Source organism: Orcinus orca, chromosome 2, assembly GCF_937001465.1.
Source record: "Orcinus orca chromosome 2, mOrcOrc1.1, whole genome shotgun sequence".
In the NCBI taxonomy this organism is placed as follows: Eukaryota; Metazoa; Chordata; class Mammalia; order Artiodactyla; family Delphinidae; genus Orcinus; species Orcinus orca.
Window position 1 is genome coordinate 175,725,843 of NC_064560.1, and position 21,905 is coordinate 175,747,747.

The window sequence follows — 21,905 nt, forward strand, 5'->3', positions numbered from 1 at the left end:
TACCCTGAAACCTAGAAACTCCACTCCACAGACCTGCACACAAACATGCACCAAAAGATACATATGAGAATGTCCATACCAATTCTATTTGCAATAGCCCGAAGTCTGAAACTACCCAGAAGTCCACCAAGAGTAGAAAGGATAAATAAGTTGTGGCATGTCAACGTAATGGGAAAAAATGCCTCAATGAGAATGAACAATCTACAACTATGTGCAAAAATATAGATGAATCGTACAAACATAATTCCAAGTTAAAAAACAAAACAGAAACCAAAAGGCTCCCATGCTATATGAGTCCATTTATTTAAGAACAGAACAGGGGAAATTATTAATCTATGGTGTCAAAAGTAAAGATGGCAGTTATCCTTGGATGGGGATAGTGAATGTTCCTCCTATGTAAAGCAGAAAAGAAAAAGGGAGAGAAATACACCGTAGGGAGAATTTAACACACCATTCTCAGTATAAGACAGATCAAATGGACAAAAATTGAGCAAAGACATGGAAATCTAAACACCTAATCAACAATGTAGGCCTTTAAAGCCATTTAATCCTGATTTGAGCACACACATGTGCACACAAACACACACATATCGGCACTCTGATTAGAAGGGCATTAAACTTATATATTAATTTTAGAAGGAGTTATATTTTTATAATAAGCTGTTTCATCTATGAGTATGGAGCGAATCTCTCCCTTTGTTAATATAGAGAAAAGCTACGGATTTTTGTATATTTATCTTGTATATAGCCCCCTTTCAAAATTCTATTGGTAATTTTAATAGTTATTCATTTTAATCATTTGCTATGAGACTAGGTTTGCAATCTGGCCTGACAAAAAGATAATTTTCCCTTCTTTAATAATGTTCATATGGACTATTTCATTTCCTGTCTTATTTCATTAGTGAAAATCTCTAAAACTGTTCATCATTAGCAGTGATAACAGACAAACTTGTCCTGTTACTGATATTACATGGATGACTCTCTCAGGCACTGCTCAGAATCAGAAGGAGCCTGTGTCCTGTAGCCCCCTACCCAGGAGGTTACCAAGGTCCTGATGCAATAGAGAAGGACAAATCTGACTCCATATTGGATGTTTCTTTTACTTTAACCTTTGTATTCTATTGCTTTTGCTACAAGTTAAGAATGTTGCCTGTAGCCTGAAATATATAGGATAGCCATTCTCAAGACTCTGACCTATAAAGGTATAACACTTTTCCATTCACATAGAGATAAAAAGTTACAGAACAGAGAATAATAATTGTCTTGTTGGAGGTGTATAGGAACACTGTGACCAGACCTACATAGACAGCTGCAAGAACGAAGGATTCAGCACCAAGAAGCTTGCAACAATCAACCGCACCCCCTCCCCTTTTAGTATAAAAGCTTGAATTCTTTTTTTTTTTAACATCTTTATTGGAGTATAATTGCTTTACAATGGTGTGTTAGTTTCTGCTTTATAACAAAGTGAATCAGCTACACATATACATATATCCCCATATCTCCTCCCTCTTGCGTCTCCCTCCCACCCTCCCTATCCCACCCTCTAGGTGGTCACAAAGCACCTAGCTGATCTCCCTGTGCTATGCGGCTGCTTCCCACTAGCTATCTATTTTACGTTTGGTAGTGTATATATGTCCATGCCACTCTCTCACTTCGTGCCAGCTTACCCTTCCCCCTCCCCGTGTCCTCAAGTCCATTCTCTACGCCTGCGTCTTTATTCCTGTCCTGCCCCTAGGTTTTTCAGAACCATTTTTTTTTTAGATTCCATATATATGTGTTAGCATATGGTCTTTATTTTTCCTACAAACAGCTCAATTTTGTTTCTTTTTATGGCTGAGTAATATTCCATTGTATATATGCGCCACATCTTCTTTATCCATTCATAAAAAGCCTGAATTCTTAACTCAGGTAAGATGGTTCTTTGGGACAGTAGTCCTCCATCTTTTCCGTCTGCTGGTTTTCCAAATAAAGTCACTATTTCTTGCCCCGACAACTCGTCTCTCGATTTATTGGCCCATCAGGCAGCGAGCAGTACCAGCTTAGACTCAGTAACGCTGACCATCACAACCCTTCACTCCAGGAGCCTACAATAGCCCGGAGCTGCAGTCCCTGGGGAGGCCTCTCTCCACTCCTTTCTCTTCTATGTCCCTAGCTCAGGCCCCCGTGACCTTGTTCCCAGGCTATTACAGTGGCCTCCCAATTGGCTTCCCTTCCTCTCCTCCTTCCCCTCCTGTGCCCTCCTGCAGTCTGTCCAGCACACTACAGCCAGCGTGAGCTTTCAAGATGCAAATCTGATCATGCCCTTCTTCTTCATCCCATTCTTCTGAGAATAAAGTGGTACAAGCCTGTGTGAGCACAGCACCCCCTCCAGCTTCATCTCCTCCACTCTCCCACCCCCTCAGGAAGAACCTACTGTCTTTCAGTTCCCTGAATGCACCCTGCCCCTTCCTGTGTCACCACCTTACACCTGCTTTTATTACTTCCTGTACCACTCACACACACACACACACATACACACTCCCTAACTCACACATATCACCAGTGTCATCAACTCCACAGATGTATACATACAATTATCCATTCAATGTCTTCACCTCTAGACCATAAATTCCACCACAGTAGAGACTGTGCGTTTCTGCCACCCTTAACCCCAGGACCCGGTACAGGGCCTGGCCCCTAGGAAATGTCCAATAATTATTTTAAATTAATAATTAGTAGGCCAGTGGTTATTAGCCTTTCATATTTCATAACCCACCGATTCCTGTTTTATCCCCCTAAGAGATAGGTAGACATAAAAGCATCTTTTATCCTTATTTTAAAAAATAGTTTTTGGGAATTCCCCGGCAGTCCACTGGTTAGGACTTGGCGCTCTCACTGCCGTGGCCCGGGTTCAATCCCTGGTGGGGGAACTAAGATCCCACAAACCAGTCAGCGTGGCCAAAAAATAAATAAATTGGGGCCAGGCACATGATATTATATAGGCTGGTTTCTTTCGAGTCTCAAGGCTGGGTACCACAACTCCAGTTTCCCCTGCCGAACCTTGGTCATGCCGTGCAGTTTCTTTACCAACCAGGAATGGATTATCTGTTGAGATTTCATCCCTCTGTGATTCACCACAAGGCCCCGAGCAGGGACACATGAAGGAGGTATAACTCTCAAGAACCTACAGAATGTGTGTTTGTTCCGCAGTCACTGCACACACTCACCTGCAGCACCCGGCCGCTTCTTCCACTGAAACCCAGCTCTCAGTGCTACTCCCCAGCTCAGACCTCTTCCATGCCCAGGTCCTCTGCCCAGAGTTTTGTTCTTTGCTACGTCGATGGGCAGGGGGAGAGCTCCGACAGTCCCACTTTTTTTTTTTTTTTTTTTTTTTTTTTTGCGGTACGCGGGCCTCTCACTGTTGTGGCCTCTCCCGTTGCGGAGCACAGGCTCCGGACGCGCAGGCTCAGCGTCCATGGCTCACAGACCCAGCCGCTCCGCGGCATGTGGCATCCTCCCGGACCGGGGCATGAACCCATGTCCCCTGCCTCGGCAGGCGGACAGTCCCACTTTTAAAGATATGCTGTAGGAAGGAACTCCAGCTGGCGTCCCTCCCTGGAAGCTGAAGCCTTGCGGCACAGACAGAATCTTACGGATACTTATAATTTCGGCTTCCTGTTGGTCTGCTGCAAGTGCACCCTGAGGGCATGCCTGAGCCTGAAGGCAGAGTTTTGGAGCACTTAACTATGAACGCAAGAGACCTCCCCTCCCATGTGGTCAGCCAAACCGCAAGTGTATTCCCTTCACTCATTATAATGTAGCTAAGACAGTTAAGTATGGTGACTGTGGCACAATTAAAACTCATGTAATTAAGGAAAGTGGGGGTGAGAAGAAAAGGACTGGTTCTGAAAGCTCAGCCCAAGAGTTGAGGAAGAGAGCAATATTTATTTTCACCACTAGATGGCAGGCTTCCTGCTTTATTACCCCGCTAGTCCAATTAAATTGAGAAATGATCCGCAATCAGCCCTGCCACAAAACAATCCTCCAAAGTACCCTCATAGAGACTCAGAATGTTACGGGCCGACAGTTTGGTGAGGTTTTTTTAGCCAGACCTTACATTAACAGAAGAAGAGAGAGCCCAAGAGATCAGTAGATCCCAGGTTTACAAATTCTCCCGGGCCACCCTGCCTCTTGACAAAAGCCATCCAAAAATTGACTTAAAAAGAGATATGATATGGATATGCTCAGTTTCTGAAAAATTCGTAGAGCCGTGTTATGATTTGTGCACTTTTCTGTGTGTACGTAATACTGACAGAGAGAGAGAGAGTAACTCTTCCACAAATGGAGTGGGATGTTTGCCTAGATTTGGTCTTGTTTATTTGTGAGCTTGGCTAGCCCTTGGCTGGTGAGCAACTTGAAGTCTGGGATCCTTTATGCAGCTCTGTGCTCCCACAAGCCTTATGCAACAACTGACAAAAGGACAGATGAGGCATCTGAATTGTTTGGAATAAATTAAAGTGACTGCAACCAGCTGGGTGACTTTAGCCAAGGGACTTGCTCCTCGGGACCTCAATTTCAAAAATTCAGCGCTGAATTACACTATCATCTAATCTCTGAGTACAGAATAAATCCGAGAAATACCTAGTAGAGTGCTGCAAATGTTATAAGACAGTGTTTCTCAAAGTGTGGTCCAAGGACCCCTAAGGGTTCCCCTTCCCTTTCCCAACCCTTTAGGAAAAGGGCTGTTTGTAAGAATAGCAGTAACGCCAAGGAAAATGATAACTTTCCATCGTGGCTGTAGCTATTCAACCATGTAAACTTTTTTTTTTTTCTCTTCAAAAGACATCCTTAAGGAATCCTAAGTATTTAGCTGGAATCTTGTGCTGGTGGCCAATTTTCTCCTTGTGTGTGTTTGGGAGAATAAAAGGAAATGAACTGGTTTTCTTTCAACACTGTCCTCACAGATCCTCATGGATTTTTGCTGCTGGCGGTAGATAAAACAATCAGGGTGGGAGGATGGTTTTCTTCATATACTTCCATCAAAACAATATATCACAAGACATTCAATGCAGAAGTGGATATGAGAATGTATAAACTAAAATTAAAGAGATTTGCAAAAATGTAAAACAATGTCATTTTTATAAATTTCTTTAATTTGGAAAAATATATTGTTCATAAAAATTATGTAATTTATGTTAACATGCAATGGAGTCTTATTGTTATTTTAAAATATATTAAGTATTTAGATTTTTCTCAGTTATAATTTATAATAAAGTATGGGAAATATCAGAATATAGAAACAAAAGCTGTTTGGGGTTCTCAATTGCTTTTACGAGTGTAAAGGGGCCCTGAGAACAAAAGATTTGAGAACTGCTGTTGTAGGAGCTTAATTAATCCCTTTATTAGCTCTCGGTTATTTATGTTTCATTCTTCAAAAACAGAAAGTTATATCTCACAATGTTAATTTCAGCATTATCAACACTAGCAAAGAAAAAGAAAAAAGACAAGCTGAATGTCTAATATGATAACATATGCTCCATTAAGGCAATGGAATTATATCATATAGTATTGCACAATAAAATGATTATATGACATCATGTTAAGAGTGTAAAAACATAAATCGGTATTGCCACTAACTGTAAAAATATGAGATTGGAATCTGATATATAAAATGAAAACAGTAAACACCTATTATATTATGTTGGGATGTTGAGACTATAGGTGCTGTCTTTCTTTAATTAAACTATTGGCTATTAGCATTTCACTGCATATTTTTTAAAACAGCATTTTTAAGTGAGCACTTTAAGACCTGGCTTCCCCAGGTCTCCCACACTAGGGCCAAAGAGGCCATCGCCTCTTTCCATTTAACAAGCCAAAAAGGTTCCTGATTTTGAAAAGCCAACTTCCTCCAGCGGACCCCCAACAAAAGTCCTTGTCTCGCAGGCCTCTGGGAACAACCTCTGACAAATGGCAAATCTGTACAAAACACAACTGCCCTGGCCGTAGCAACACTTGAAGAGAACCAGTACTGAATGGGAAGTGGTCTGGCGTTCAGCGCGTCAGCAAGCAAACAGGAGTCTTTGTGAAGGGAACAAAATTGCATCTGCCCCTCACCAAGAGGGTCTCCGGCACCCCTCCTCTCCTGCGCTGCCACCCCCACACACTCACAGTGTGCATTTATGTTTTGCTTCATAGGCATACTATAAACTCCCTCTTAAGCCAACTGCTTCTGAGGTTTTGAAGTGAAAAACATGGCCAGAAGGAGGATGCATGCTTCAAGGAACCCTTACCTCCAGTCCATTAACTGGGTGCTGTTCACATCTTTCCCAAGACCAGCTGGGGTTATTCCCCTTCCTAACTCCAAATGTGCTTATGGTTCTATTTCAGACTCCCAGGATGGGCAGCACAGTGTGAAAGAAATACACTGGATAATTAAAGAGATGATCTTATTCAGGCTCTAGCAAGAGGGAGGTCATTCATTAATGCAGAATATCTCCGAGAAAAGGCAGGAGGGGTTTTACAGAGGCAAGAGAGTGGGGAGGAGAGTGGACAGCAGGTCTCATCTGAAGGCTGGAATGGATCTCATCTGTAGTGGGGTGGGTCTCATCTGAAGAGTGGGATGGGAATAAGCTGAATACGTGAGGGCAGGGTTGTCCTTTGCAGTTTCTCCACTGTCCCAGCTCCCCGGCTCTCTGGGAGCACAGGGCTCAGATAAACTTCAACATGGTCAACAGATTACTAAAAATCTGGACTCGCTTGTAGCAGAGAGGGGAGGAGGTAAGTGGTGAGAGTGAGGTCCCAGATGCCTCCGGGGAGGTGGTGAGGGGAGAGAAGGAAGGGCGGGAGAAGCGGACACCCCTCTAGACAGTCTCTGGGCAGCTGAAATTTTGTTTCTCAAATTCAGAAAGCTTCTCCTTTTCCCCTCCTGTTCCTCTCTCCCTCTTTCTTTCTCAGGTGCCAGGTGAGTGAGGACAGTGTTGAAAGAAAACCAGTTCATTTCCTTTTATTCTCCCAAGCACACACATGGAGACAATTGACCACCAGCACAAGATTCCAGCTAAATACTTAGGGTTCCTCAAGGATGTCTTCTGAAGAAAAAAAAAAAAGTTTACATGGTTGAATAGCTACAGCCACGATGGAAAGTTATCATTTTCCTTGGCGTTACTGCTATTCTTAACAAACAGCACTTTTCCTAACATCTTCTTTGACGAAAGCAAGCCCTACCCTGCTTCTTTGCCCTAAAGCCCCTCTTTTCAACCAATCCAGCCAGATGTGTGATTTTTTCCATTCACACAGCACAGGGTTTAAGGATGGAAGAAGGGATGAGCTGTTTCCCTCATTAGTGGCTCTTTCCACCCCTACAGAGACTGTTTGTGGAGGATTTGTGTTGCTGGCTGTAGATAAAACAATCAGGGTAGGGGCCGCTTTGGAAATAGGGGGAGGGATGGGGATTTTTCCATCTGGAATCACAAGGCTGTCGGTGGCAGGGCCAGATGGAACCACAGTCTGTCTGTGGAAACAAAGCTTCTCTATAAACTGGTCATGCAAACAAGAATATGAGGTTTTTGACAACACGATGGCCAAGAGATAGGAAACTGAGACTGGTTATGAAATGCCAAGGACAGATCCCTCCAACTTGGGTGAATTAAGCCCTGGATGTAATTCAGCAAGGAGCTTCCTTGGGCTGATGAAAGCAAGGACTGTAAAGCTTTGAATTCAAACTGGGACACTAGAAGAACAACTCACGGTCAGCCAGTCTCCATCCTCTGAATTTAAGTCATCTTTCAGCTGGGAGCGAACATGCTTCCTTAACGCACCAGAACAATGTTGGGACTTAGATTACCGTAAAGAATTTTATAAATGCTGAGTGTCCCTGTCAGCACTATTAATGAACATGCTCTAAGCTGCACTTGAGCCAAATTCCAAGGTATAATTAGGGGTTCTAAGCAATGATAGAACATAGATGGCAAGTTTGAAGCTTCCAACATCCAATTAGAGGGATGGGAGCAGATTTCCCAGAGCACAGGAGATGAAAACCACCTGTTTCAGCCTGCTTCCTAAGTCCTTCCTTCCAGGAGAGTTCTTTGTGTCACCTAATAATGCCAAAAGGAATGCTTCTTGGCCCTCAAACCCCATCTTGCAACCAGAGGTCAATTAACAAGCTGTGTGCCCTAGAGCAGGTCACTTACCCCCTTCGAGCCTTAATTCTGTCTTCTACAAAATGCAGCCATTGGACAAGGATCCGTGTTCTCAAGCTTTTTAAAGCAGTGGAAACTTTCGTTTTTCCCCTGAGGAAACCTTTATGATGGAACTCAATTTGTAAATATCCTATGTCACTTGGAGGAACTATAGTCAATATGTCACAAATCAGAATGATGAAGGGAAATAGCTCAAGTCTTTGTAACTTAAATCTCCAGATAGACTATCAGTTCCAATGTATTCAATCACTCCTTGCAAATATTAAGTGCTTTATAAATATTGCGTAGGGAAAAAAATGTGCTTCAGTGGAAAACTATTCATCATTTAGAGTATACACTTCCAGGTTACCTGAATGTGATGCTACAGGGACTCTTTCACTGTCTTTGAGCTATTTTACAACTCTGTAAATTGTAGATAAGTGATAGCAATGCAAATAATTCTTGTTTATAGACATACAAATAAATTCTGTCCTATGGAAATGCCATTGACTTCCCTCCCAATCCCCCAAGGGAAAAGCCAGTTTTCATCTATTTGTAAATGTATTTCAACATTCCTTTACTCCATATACATTGAGGCTTCTTTAACTTCTCATTTGAACTGGTTGTAACATCTCACTAGCTCTCATTAATAACGAGCTAAATAAAGACTTTAACATGTGTTCATTTATATTTGTATGAGTGTCATGATTTTTAGCTTTATTTGAAAATTACCATATTTTGAAAATTTTCTAATGTTATATCACAATTCTTACCAATCCTGATCAAATGTGTAACCTCCACGTTGAAAGAGCCACCCAAAGCCAGTCTTCAAAGTCTCAGTAAATCCTCCAACTTGGCCCTCCCTCTGTGGCTGTGGTTCTCCCCGTCACTGTGAGCAATTTCCCTATCAACAGCTTGTTTCCGTGATTTTGGGGAAATGGGAAAATATATGTGGAGGCAATTGTGCACTAGGCCTAAATCCCTCAGGAGGGCTTCTGCCCGGGGTCAAGTTCAGTGGGATGGTGGCATTTGTTTTCCCATGTGGATACAAAATCTAGAGTTTAGGGGGCTGGAAAGGGGATGAGCTCATCCCTTCCTTCCTTCCTTTATGGATGAGGTCACTGGGACCCACAGAAATAGGTCAGCTAGGGGCTGGGATATGAATTCGACCCTGCAACTCCAGGCCAGGTGCCCTGCATTCATTTATTCTCTCACTCGTTCGTTTTTTCAACAACCATTTCCTGAAGGCTGGGCACTGTGCCATCTGATGAACGCTCGGAAGTGGGGTCCCATTTCTGAGATATCTGCCCCTGTGGCCCTCTGTCCCTTTTAGGCAAATCTTGGACTCCATGTTCTTTTTCTCAAGAAACTAGTGAGAGGGGAGGAAGCTGAGAACTGCCTCTGTGAGAACATTCAGCTTCCAATCCCCGAAGTCTAAACACTTGGGAAGAACAGAGAAGCCTATAGGTAACGACTGAAAAGTCCAGTAAAGGTTTTCCCTGAGCTAGTATCAGAGGGGAGAAGAAAGGAGTGGCTGTGCCCTGGTCTGGGGCAAAGCCCCAGGGATGCCCACAGCAGAGCCGCAGGAGGGAGTGCCTGTGTGGACAGGGCCCCAAGGAGGGCTCCGAGTCTCTGCGACACAAAGCGGTGGAGAGCCCCACCCTCCCCAAGGCCATGCGGACAAGACTGAGGGACAGCTCAGGAGTGACCTGGGGAACCAATACCAGGACTGGATGACCTGGCACCATTAGGGTCTTGGCTCCATTAAGACTCTGAAATTTAAAAAAAAGGGGGGGAAGGGGGAGTTGGTGTTGCAGACAGAGGGATGGGCGCTCAGAGCCAAGGAGGCTCCAGGATTTCTCCCCAGATCCGGGTCAAGAGGACAGTGTTTCCTCACTCTCCGCCCAGACTAATCAAACTCCCAACCAGCACTGGGGGTGGCCACTCCCGAAGTGGGGGCCACCCACCCTCCAACCCACTCTGGTCATAGGAGAAAGAAAAAAATTCTTCCTGAGTTGAGGTTGTAAGGAACTCCTCAACAAAGAGAAATCCTGGGCAGAACGATGCTGGGATGGTGGACACTGTCAGTGCTTTTATGTCAGTGTTTGCTGACTGTTGCCACAGCCAGGAATTGGGACCAGAGGGGATCAGGGGGGAGGCGCAAGGAAGCACACACAGCCTCACTTCCTCTCTTCCCACGCAGCAGCGGATGGGACCCCGGTGTGGCCCCCCCGGTGCTCCCCTCTCCCCTGCTGGCCTCCAGCCAGATCCCAGATTCCAGTCCTTTCCAGTGCCCAAGAGGACCCAACTTTCAAAAGGGGGAAGGAAGGAAGGAAAGAAGGGGAGGGGAAGAAGGGCTCATAAGAGAATGGAGGGTTTAGGCGAGGAGGAAAGCAGGCATTGGTGGGGAAGGGGAAATCAGACAGGAGGAAACAAAATGAGTAACTAATTGTGAAATGGTGGCACCTGAGGCCTTGGGCCCTTTTGGTCAACTCTCGCCCAGGGTCCTATCACAGGGAGCTCAGGAGGGCTGTTTCCGGTGTCGCTCATTCATGTAGTAGCTCAAATTTAGATTTACAAAGACCTCCAAATGAAATACTGAGAAGCACAGACCTGCGTTTTAAGAAGATGCTGCTCAACCTTCAGCTTGAAGCTTGTCTTCATCCTGGTCACCCCAGATGTCGTGTGCCATGAGTCAGTACTGCTTACCGATACAATGGTCCTCCTGTCCAGTTTCACTGCAATGTTTTCTTTGTATTTAACGGGCTAATCTGTTGAAGGCAAACATTTAAAATAAATCGCAAATTTTATAATGCTGTTAAGGTTCTGCTCTTTGTTTTTTAATTTACAGGGAGGCTTTAAAACCAGAAGTGATCCAAGTCTCCCTCAGTCCCTGAGAGGCTGTGGTACCACCTCTCACAGCCTTAAGCCTCTATGGGGCCTGAGTTTCCCCTGGAGGTCGCCCACGAGAACAAGGACAGCCCCTCCAAACGCTCAGGAAGGAAGCAGTCAGGGCACCATAACTGTTGAAGAAAAAATTATTCTGACACCTGTTAAATGGGAAGGAGTGTTTTATTTAGGACTATCATAGTAGGTGTCAAGACTATTGCAAGAGGGAAGAGCGATTGGGCTCAACTCCTAATACAACAAGAACAAGTGGGGATTTATAGCCAAGGAGCCGGGAGGGGGAGGGGGTATCAGTGGATGGAGAATTACTAAGAGGAGACATGGGGTGCTGATCAGGAATTCTTGCTAAACCAACTTAAACAGGATTCTTGCTCAAGGCAGCCAGGGTGATAGGCCCTCAAGGGTGGCGGTATTCTCCCTAAACTGACTTAGCAGGATCCTTGCTACTGCAACTGGGCTCTGCAGGCCCAGCAAGGACAGGCTGAGGTCGAGGCATAGTTGTGAAGTGGGCTCAGAGGAGCCTGACTCAAGTTTGGTCAAGGAGTCTTTGTCAGTCACAGCCTCTTTATCCCAGAGGGTCCCACAGCTATTGTGACACCACGTGAATTAGTTCTTCATGAGAGACTAAGAGGAGGGGAGAAAAGACATTCTCTGGGATGCCAACTCAGAGAAGATTTGAGCCCTGACAAAGTGCCCCCATTTGTTGGTGACCCACACAACAGCCTTTCCCTGACTCCCTCCTCTCATAGGAGGAGTTGCAAACACCAAAGACTCACTTTCCCAGCCTCCTTGGTAGCTAGAAGGAGCCTTGCAACCCAGTTCTGGGCAAAAAGGGAGAAGGGAAATTCTCCTGAGTGGCTTTTAGGAAATATTTTCCTCTCTGAATGAGGGAGTGGGAAGATAACACGCCTGGTGCTGGGGCAAGCATCCCCCATGGCGAGATGCAAGCCCAAGGATGTAGTGTCCTTGGAGCGTGCTGAAGATGGAGGGAAAAAGGAGCCTGGGTCCTTGGTGACATTGCTGAGCTGTTGCACCAACCCCTACTTGTCTATGCCCAGACTTCTAACTATGGGAGATTTAACTAAGCAGCTTTTTGATTTAAGCTACTCTTATGCTGGTGTTCTATAACTTGCAGCCAAAAGTACTGCCAACCCCCAGGGCTGTGCTAGGATTTGTAAAGGACACAGAGACATCCAAACATCAGTCTCTTCCTTCTATTCTAGAAGTTTACAGTCAAGGTGCGGAAACTAGACATATGTACACATGTACCATGTCCTTAAAAATTAAACAATTTAGAATATAATCAAGATTTAAACTGAAGTCACAGCAATTCCACTCCCAGGAATTTTTCCCCAAAAGTATATTAAAAGATATCCACTGAACTTTAACATATAATAGAGAAAATATGGACATACCCTAAATGTTCAACAATAGAGGTTGAAATTACAGCCCATACATAATACATTAAAGATGATGATGTTGATCTATACTTAATGATAGGCATTCTCCAAACAAAAATTGGGTAAAAAAAAAAACCAGGTTATTAACTGTGCATTAAATAAATCCACTCTTGTGCAGAAAAACACCTCTGAGTCTAGGTTAAATGTGAAGCTGTCAGCAGTGCTTATTGTTATATAGTGCAATTATGATTGAGTTTTATTTTCTTTATGCCTTTCTGTACCTTTTGCATTCGTTGCAATAAACACATATTTATTTTATAATAAGTCCACTCAGAATGTTTAGAAATGCAACTGATTAGTAAGTCTCTATATACTAATAGAACACCATGGAGAGCTTTACAAAATCTACCAACAATTTGCGGAACAATATGGTATATGAGGAGGGAAGTTTAGAATAACAAAGATGATTCACAGTCCCAGACACAGTTCATGGCTTTAAAGAACCAGGTCCCAACTTGGGGGCACTAAGGACCCAACCTTGGGTTCACTCACCCATATGCAGTAAAGACAATCTACTGACACCAGGTGGTGGTAAAGAAAAGTAGAGTATTTACTGCAGGGCTCCAAACAAGGAGAATGGGCAGCTCACGCTCAAAAGAGCAGAACTCCCCAATGGCTTTCAGGGAAAGGATTTTAAAGGCAGTGTGAGGGAGGGGTTGCAGGGTGTGGGATCAGCTCATGAACAATTCTCCGACTGGTTGGCATCAATGTGGTTCCAAGTATCATCAACCTTCTGGCTTCAGCTGGTCTAGGGTCTATGTGCTTGCAGTCAGCAGTTTTCATATGGTAGGGGTTGGCTTCCTGTAAAAACAACTTAGGAGTGTGTGCCAGGCCTGTATATCTATATCCTTCAGGGAACTGGGAGTTCAGTGATTCTGCTGTGTGGCAGATTTATAGTCTAAATACCAGTTTCCCAGCCCAGGAGCTATTCTTTGTTTCTACATCTTTACATTTCCTAATTATTAACTCTTGAGTCACCCTTTTGAGACTCATGGGAGGCCTGGGAGACTAAAGCCTTTTACTTCAAAAGACAGGGACATGGGATTGTATATGGTTTCAGACAGTTTCTGAAATGGTTCTGTCCAGTTCTATGAGCTGTAGAATATTCATCACATATCTCACCCTCCCCAATGATAGGATGTATACTGAAGCAAAACACTGAGTGGTAACTATTTGACATTGTGGAGAATAACTCTAAACAAAACTTTTTGTATTGTACGTGGTATAGACAGAGTATGTAATTCAGGCATTGTGAAATACTTCTAGGAAATGCTTTCAGGCTCTTTTCCAGGCTTTTGCCTAGGAATTGTTTGAAAAGTCTGATTTAACATTCCGTCTATAATATAGAAACCTAGTTCACACCAAAACACTTTGTATTTCTTAGAGGCACAAATACATCAAAGGCTCTCTCAATAACTAAAATACTTTCAAATCATAAAAAGTGTTATCAGTTGAAACTCTGTGATATTCTGATTGGCTTATTGCTCACTTGGTGTGACTCTGATGCTGCCCGCGGCACAACTTAATTCCGGAGGTTGACCTTCTTTCCCTGTTTCCCAGTATATTCTAGCAAAATAGGTAGCATCCCATCACTCCTTAGACAGCGTTAAAATAATTGTGATTGCATTTAACATTTGAGTACAGAAAAAGATGGTGAAAGGTGGCAGAATGTGTCACCTCAAAATACGCCACATTGTGGCACAGTGGTTGAGAGTCCGCCTGCCGATGCAGGAGACGTGGGTTCGTGCCCTGGTCCAGGGGGATCCCACATGCCGCGAAACGGCTGGGCCCGTGAGCCTGCGCGTCCGGAGCCTGTGCTCCGCAACGGGAGAGGCCACAACAGTGAGAGGCCTGCGTACCGCAAAAAAAAAAAAAAAAAAAAAAAATGCCACCTTGGCATAAGGGCTGTTTTGAGCTAAAGAACAGCAGATGCAAGAATGTCATTCTGACCTCCCTTTTTTCCCTGAAGGCAGGCGTTAACACTCCCATGTGAAAGATGCCCTCCTGTAACAGAGCGGAATAAACCTGCCTCCATATTGGATCTATTCCTTTAGCTCTAACCTTTGTGCTCTGTTGCCTATGCTTAGTCATGCTGGCTCTGCAGCTTTTGTAAAAGAATGTTGCCTATAGACGGAAATACACAGGATATACACAGGATAGCCCATTCTCAAGGCTCTGACCTTTAAATGTATAACACTCTTCCATTCACAGAGAGATAAAAAGTTGCAGAACAGGGAATAATATTTGTCTTATTGGAGGTTTATAGGAACATTGTGACCAGACCTACATAGACAGCTGCAAGAAAGAAGGATTCAGCACCAAGAAGTTTGCAACAATCGGCCACACTCCTGCCCCTTTTAGTGTAAAAGAAGTCTGAATTCTAACTTGGGTAAGATAAATTGTTGGGACACTAGTCCACCATCTTCTCAGTCTGCTGGCTTTCTGAATAAAGTCACTATTCCTCGCCCCACCAACTCACCTCTCAATTTATTGGCCTGTCTTGCAGCAAGCAGTATGAGTTTGGACTTGGTAACACTCCCTATACCAGGAGGAAAGAAATATTATCACCAGAGATGGGGAGTCAAAGCAGAGAGAAATCCATACAAACAGACCTTGTTAGGATTACTCTTATCTCCTTTTAGTATCCCCATATATTTTAGTAAACTTGTCCACAATTGCTACTCTTTGTTCAACCTAGTATATGAGCACTTGGGCCTATCAGCTTTCTTGGGTCTTCCTTTTCCTCTGGCGGCTCCCATGTACATGCAAAAATCTATATGCTTGTCTCCTCTTATTCTGTCTTATGTCAATTTAATTCTCAGGACCAGCAGAGACCCTAGAAGGGTAGAGATAAAGTTATGCCTCCCCTACAATGATCTACGTTTATTTACCAAACCGAGCCACCCAAGATTTGGGTGACATTCATCCATCCCACGTTCTTGTGGTCACTCGCCTCTGGGATGCTTCAGCTGCGTTACTTGACTTTCGGAATAATCTGGCTGTCCTGTTCATATTGCCATTGCCCTGCATACCACTGACCCAGGCACTGGACTTGCTGGGACTCATAACAGGCTGCCCCAAGACATGCCACATTGATTATTTTGAGTTAAAGTTACTTAAGAAACAGCCCGTGGGAAAAATGATATAAAAACACACAATGACACCCCCTCTTTCCCCTTGAAAGTAGGAAATAAATCTCCCATGTAAAAGTAACCTCCCTACATCAGGAGGGTAGAAAGTATCCTCATCACCCGAGTTAGGGAATTCAAGGCTGAGAAAACTGTATAAACAAACGTTGTTACTTCTTCATTAGTCTGCTATCCCAAGCACAAGGCCCTTTGTTAAATCTTCACACAAAAAATTGTTTCCTTGTCGAAAAATGATATAGAAACAGCCTGCTTTGGTCGCTTCAAGGGTCCTATTTCTATGAGACCTCCATGCATACAAATTAAATTGGTTTTGTTCTCCTGTTAATCTGTCTTGTGTCCATTTAATTATATGACCAGGCCAAAGAACTGCAAGAGGGGTAAGGGAGAAATTTCCCCCTCCCACATACTCAAACTACTTTCCCAGTTTGGGGTGTGTGTGCGTGTGTTGAAGGCTCTACTAAAAATCAGTGCATGTGTCACATGTATAATTCCTTTTTCATTTTGATTTGTAGAATAGCTTTACAGTAGAAACACCAGCAAACAACTTTTAGACTATTCAAAGGCTTTCTTCCCTTCCTAAATGTTTTAATTGTGCCAAGAAGCTTTTTGTGGACCTTGCAACTTTGTTGCTAGCTTCAGGTTGATTATTGTGATTGTATTGTTCACTGTGCGTAGAAATAGTATGAATACGATTTACATAGATTGTTCAGTTTTTAATATTAGCCATAGAACTGGTTAGTATCTCAGTAGTTCAATGAAACGTTTCCTGTATTCTCATGTATTTTGAGAAATTCTGTGGGGTTTTTTTTAATTGTGTCTTATGGTTCAAGTTTGTAGATTTTAATAAGCAAAAATGTTTAAAGATGTGGTAATCTTCCAACTAATACTTATCTGTCTTTCATGACCGCACAAACTGCATCTTTAAATCCATAAATAAGTTTCCTTAAGTATCATACTTTTCTGGTCTTTCATGCTTAGTGATAAGGGGGAAGCACAAGAAAAAATTCAGTAGAATACAGTTTTTATTTTGTAAACACTAATGTATTAAACTTGCTATACATTGAAGCAAGTAATATCTATTTTTATTTGAATTGTATATATGAACTGGATGTTATAACTAGTTGATTTTTTTCATTGCGTTAGAGGTATTTTCACTGAGCAAGGTCAATTGGTTACCTCAGTATTACAACCAATATAGTCCAAGGGACCACTTCAAAATAAATAAATTAATTAATTAAAATAAATCCGTGCGTGGCCTCTTGCTTCCTCTTTCCTCCCACCCCCCCAGATACAGGAAGTGGTTTGTCTCTCTTTTGTTGCTTACTGGCCAGGGCCTTCAGCATCTCAACTTCTTTATTCAGTCAGTCAATAAATATTTATTGAAGGCCTGCTATGTGCCAGGCACTGTGCTAGGTGCTGGGGGAGAGGCAGTCACGTAGCTTAACTTCAGAGAGCTTACTGCCTCATGTCAAAGACAAACCTTATTCAAAGAATCACACAATCAAATATAGTTCCCTAAGTGCTTTTTTCTTAACTTCTTATTCTGAAATAATTTTAGATTCACCTAGAAATGCTATAGAATTCCTGTGTACCCTTTGCTCAGCTTGCTTCAATGACAGTACCCTATGTAATCACAGTACAATGATCAAAACCAAGAAATTAACATGGATACAATACTAAGCTACGGCCCTTATTGGATTTCTCTAAGGGCTTTTTATTACATCAATTCTTTAGTAATTATAACAATCTTGGGAAGTAAATATTGGGTTGGCCAAAAGGTTCATTTGGATTTTTCCCTAAGATGTTATGGAAAATCCTGAACTAACTTTTTGGCCAACCCAATACTACCATCACCCTCCATTTTATAGATGCAGAAACTGAGTTTCAGAACAATTACATAACTTGGGCAAGATTCCAGCTTGAAAGTGGCACAGTGAGGACTGCAGACCCAGGCAGCCTGGCTGTGAGGGGTCTGCTCCCCACCACTGAACTACACCTCCTCTTAACATCAGCCAAGTAAGTTTCCTTGTTCAAACTCAAAGAATCTTACTATCACAGCACTACAATAAACGGCTGGGGAGCTATTAGAACGAGTTGTAACTCTTGGATGCCACCTTTAAAGTCAAAATATTTGCTTCCAAAATCAAAGTTTGTTTCAATGGCAAAGGCTTCCCAAAGGAAATTACTGTTTCAATCACTATGGATGAAACAATGTTCTTTGGGTTAACAAAGGCTGAGCTCTCAAACATTTCCCTCTGGTTGAAAATAACTTTAGTTGAAACATTTTGACTCACAAAAGGAAGTTTCTTTGTAAGAAACTGCAAGAAATCCAGGTGCAGTTAAGGCTCACCCCGAACCGAAGCCTTCGGAAAAGCCAGCTTCCTCTCAAAATCATACCGTTTCCAACTGTCTCACCCCTGCATAACTCAAAGCCAAAGGAAATCTGCAAGAATAGAGGTATGTTGATTTGCTTTGCATAGGAGAATATCAATCCCAAAATGCGAGCGAGGGGGAGATCAAAAATAAACTGAACAAGGAAAAATACCTTTCTTGCTTAACTATGCATCTGTGGAATTTGTACTTGTTACCAAAATGCAGAAGTTACTTAAATGACCGCAGAGTTCCACTTCTCCCTTCTCCAGCACTGAGATGCAGTACTACTGAGCATGTCCCAAAGGCAGTTCAGTTACTATAAAGAGGAGTCTCTTTTTTAAGATATCGCTGTTAACAGTAACATCTCGTGATTCCGTCTACAATGGATTATAGCTCGGGTTTGCTCTCCGCTATTTTGTCCTTCCTCTGATTTCGAGCCAGTCGCCAGGCCCTTTGGAATGGCTTACTTTCTGGATTTTGCCGAGCAGAAAGCAAGGAAGCTGCAAATCAATGACTCCTTTACATTTTGGGGAGGTGGAGGGTTGGGGAGGGGAGAGACAAGAGCTAAGGAAATGTAGTGAAGAGGTGTGTCCTCAGAGTGGAGTAAGAGTAGCAAGAGAGAATCTTCCAGCCTGCACTGGGGAGCCATGCATTGCTTTCCAGCAAGATCTGAAGGGATAGCCAGCTATCTGGTGCACCTAGGGGTGCTGAGCCCCAGACACCAAGGTTTCAAGTCTTCTCAAGAGTCCCTTACCCCAAATGTGGCACAGACACAGCAAGTGCCTAAAGGAACATGCAACAGGGACATAGGGGTCCCAGAGTAGCCAGTGGGACTCAGGACAAGCAGAGTATTTCAGATGAGGCTTTAGAGCTTAAGGTTTCAAGGTCTTCGTATAACCTGGAGAAGGTGGGACACTGTGGGGAAGACCCAGTTATCACTGAAACTTAACTTCCCACCAGTTCAACACGTGGGATAAACCCAAGATGACTTAATACAAAGAAGTTTAATATTTTTGAACATCTGAGTTTGTGAGCTGACATACACACCAACTATACATTCATTTATACATCTATACATACATTCAACTATACATTTGTTCATCTGAAAAATACATCATACACTGAGATGGGACCTGAGGACATGGTGGTTCCCCAGGCTCCCCGTGACCAACAGTCAGACGTGTCCATCCTAAAGCAAGGAGAGGCTGCTACACGGTCACTAACGGTAAGATAAAGTCCTGGGGTGACTTACAGGTGTCATTATAACCTTCCAGGGACTTTAAAGCATCCCCGTTGGACACAGCCTGGCACCCACAGCACTGCTGGTCTAGCCCAGCAGGATGGCTTCCTGCTATAACCAACCAACAAGACAGAACCTCTGGTTTTCAGAAAATGTCACTCTCCTGCTTACCAAAGAGAATGGGTCCACGCCCTGTCCTTCACCCACAAAGATGACACCACCAATGCACACTGGCTTTATTTCTCCAGGGGTGGAGATGGTTAGCCATGTTCTAGCCACACTCTCTGACCCGGTCTGACAAGCATATAGGCAAAGAGGGCAGGCTTTGGTAACTCTGGAAAGGCACTAACCAGCTCTTTTAGAGTTTCACTCGTGGCACGAACGTGTCATAAACCGGTGATGTTTGCCCAACTGTGAAGCTTGTCAAGAGGTTCTATTTTACAAAGTCAGCCTTTCAAGTATGGATTTTTAATTTATACATTCACGTATTTATTTCTGTGTTTGATATATATGGATTAAGCATCTCCTCAGTGCCAGGCACTGTTTTAGGAGCAGGAGACATGGTGGTGAACAAGACAGACACTGGCCCTGTTCTCATGTTGCTGGAAGGAGAGACACTGAACAAGGGTTCAGAGGGCTTTGAAGAGGGAGAAGCAATGGGTGCATTGTGTGTGTGAAAAGGAGGCTGCACCCAGTCTAAGGAGGCAAGGATCCATGCTCCCCAAAGAGTCAGAGTTTAAACCCAAACATGGAAGGTAAGTAGGAGTGAGCCAAAAAGGGCGGGGGGTGGGGGGCGGATCAGGAGGAAGAAGAATGCATCAGGCAGAAGGATGTGCTAATGGCCAGAACCTAGGACTGCAGTCTGTGCGTAGCTAAGGAACTGAAGGCGTCCGAAAGGGTTGGTGAGTATGGACGAAAGTCAAGCTGGAAAGGCAGGCAGGGGCCAGAATGTGAAGGGTTATTTTAAGTCCAGTTAAGAAACTGAGGCTGTCCTTACTCCAATGGGAAAGCATCACAGAGTTTTAAGCAAAGGGGTGCTTTGCTCCCAGGTGGAGAATGGATTGCCTGAATCTCCAGTAGTGGCCCTGAGTCATGAGTGATGGTTGTTGTGTAGCATAAACCCTATGGAAAGGCTTACTGCAGCCTGGTTTAGACAACTGAAAGAAAGCAGAGATGCCCACCGGGACTTCTATGCTTCCCACACTCCCCATCACAGCTTTCAGAACCATACAAACAAGGACATCTTAAAACAAAATGGAGTAGAGGCAGGAATACCACACTGTCCTAAGTACTACAGATTTATAATACCTCTTGATCCTGCTGGCATACATCTTCCAGCTTTCTTTTTTTTTTTTTTTTTTTTTGCTCCGGACACGCAGGCTCAGCGGCCACAGCTCATGGGCCCAGCCGCTCCACATGTGGGATCTTCCCGGACCGGGGCACGAACCCGTGTCCCCTGCATCGGCAGGCGGACTCTCAACCACTGCGCCACCAGGGAAGTCCTCCAGCTTTCTTTTTCTTCTTCAAGATTATCTTTACTCTTCTTGGCCATTTGAATTTCCATATGAATTTTAGAATCAGCATGTCTATTTCCACAATGTAAAACCTGCTAGTATATCGATTGGGATTGCATTGAATCTAAAGATGAATTTGGAAAGAACTGACCTCTTTGAAGTATTAAGCCTTCCAATCTATGAACATGGCCTAGACCTCCATTTATTTAGGTTTTCTGTAATTTCTTTCAATAATGATATGATGTTTCCAGTGATGAGGTCTTGCATATGTTTTGTTAGATCTATTCCTAGATAGGCGATGTTTTAGGTGATTGTAATGGGCAAATATTAGAGATGCTAATTAAAGGAAGTAATGTCTGGGGAAAGTACTTTGCAAAATGTAAAACTTTATACAAATCCAAGATATACTTTCTCACCGACACTACTGAGCACATCACTTTGGAAAGCCAGTCTACACACCCATAAGGCATCTTTCCCAGTAGCTATGGATTAACCAAGACGCTAAGGCTCTAGAACCAGGAACTGCCAAAAAGTGACATCAGAGGCCGAAGAAGAGAATTACTGGCCTGGAATAAACTCTTAGAAAAAAACAACTTCTCAGTCTGAGTCTGAATTTTACCCAACAGCCATCAGATGGCCTCAGGGGGGAAAAGAGCTCAAAAAGCACATCCTTCATTCAAAACTCAGGGCCTTGATACAAGATCTTATTCAGTCTATGAGCTCCTGACACTGTTGCTGAAAATTAGCATAGACCAGCCCTCAGTGGGAGCTGAGGTCCTGCTTCAGCTTCTCATCTTCACAGGAATTCTGCGCAGAACCAACGAAGGGCAGATCTAGCTTCTTCCTGGGAACAGTCCCTGGCAATGCTGATGCTCTCACTTTCAGCTGCCTCTGAGTCTGAACTAGTGACTCACAGCCGCTTCTCTGAGCCCAGCCTCACAGGCACCCTCCCCCTCCTGCCAAGCGCTGCCTGCCACAGACACAGCTCGGGTTCTCACCTCCTTCCTCCTTCCACCAGTCTGGAGGAGACAGTGGCCAAGCATGAAATCTTCAGGATATTAAGAGTACTTATAAAATACAAAAAGGAGACAGACTTTGCTGTTATT

At 43.6% G+C, this 21,905-nt stretch overlaps 1 long non-coding RNA gene across 1 annotated transcript in view; it reads right to left on the bottom strand.

The window, feature by feature from the left end:
• Positions 1 to 2,823: 2,823 nt before the first annotated feature.
• The window catches only part of LOC117197704 (uncharacterized), a 28,913-nt gene continuing 9,831 nt past the window's right edge, over positions 2,824 to 21,905 (bottom strand). The window contains exons 4-5 of the long non-coding RNA XR_007475397.1: positions 10,770 to 10,927; positions 2,824 to 7,067 (exon numbers count right to left, since the gene is read on the bottom strand). This is a non-coding gene — a long non-coding RNA (uncharacterized LOC117197704). The remainder of the gene's footprint in view (positions 7,068 to 10,769; positions 10,928 to 21,905) is intronic.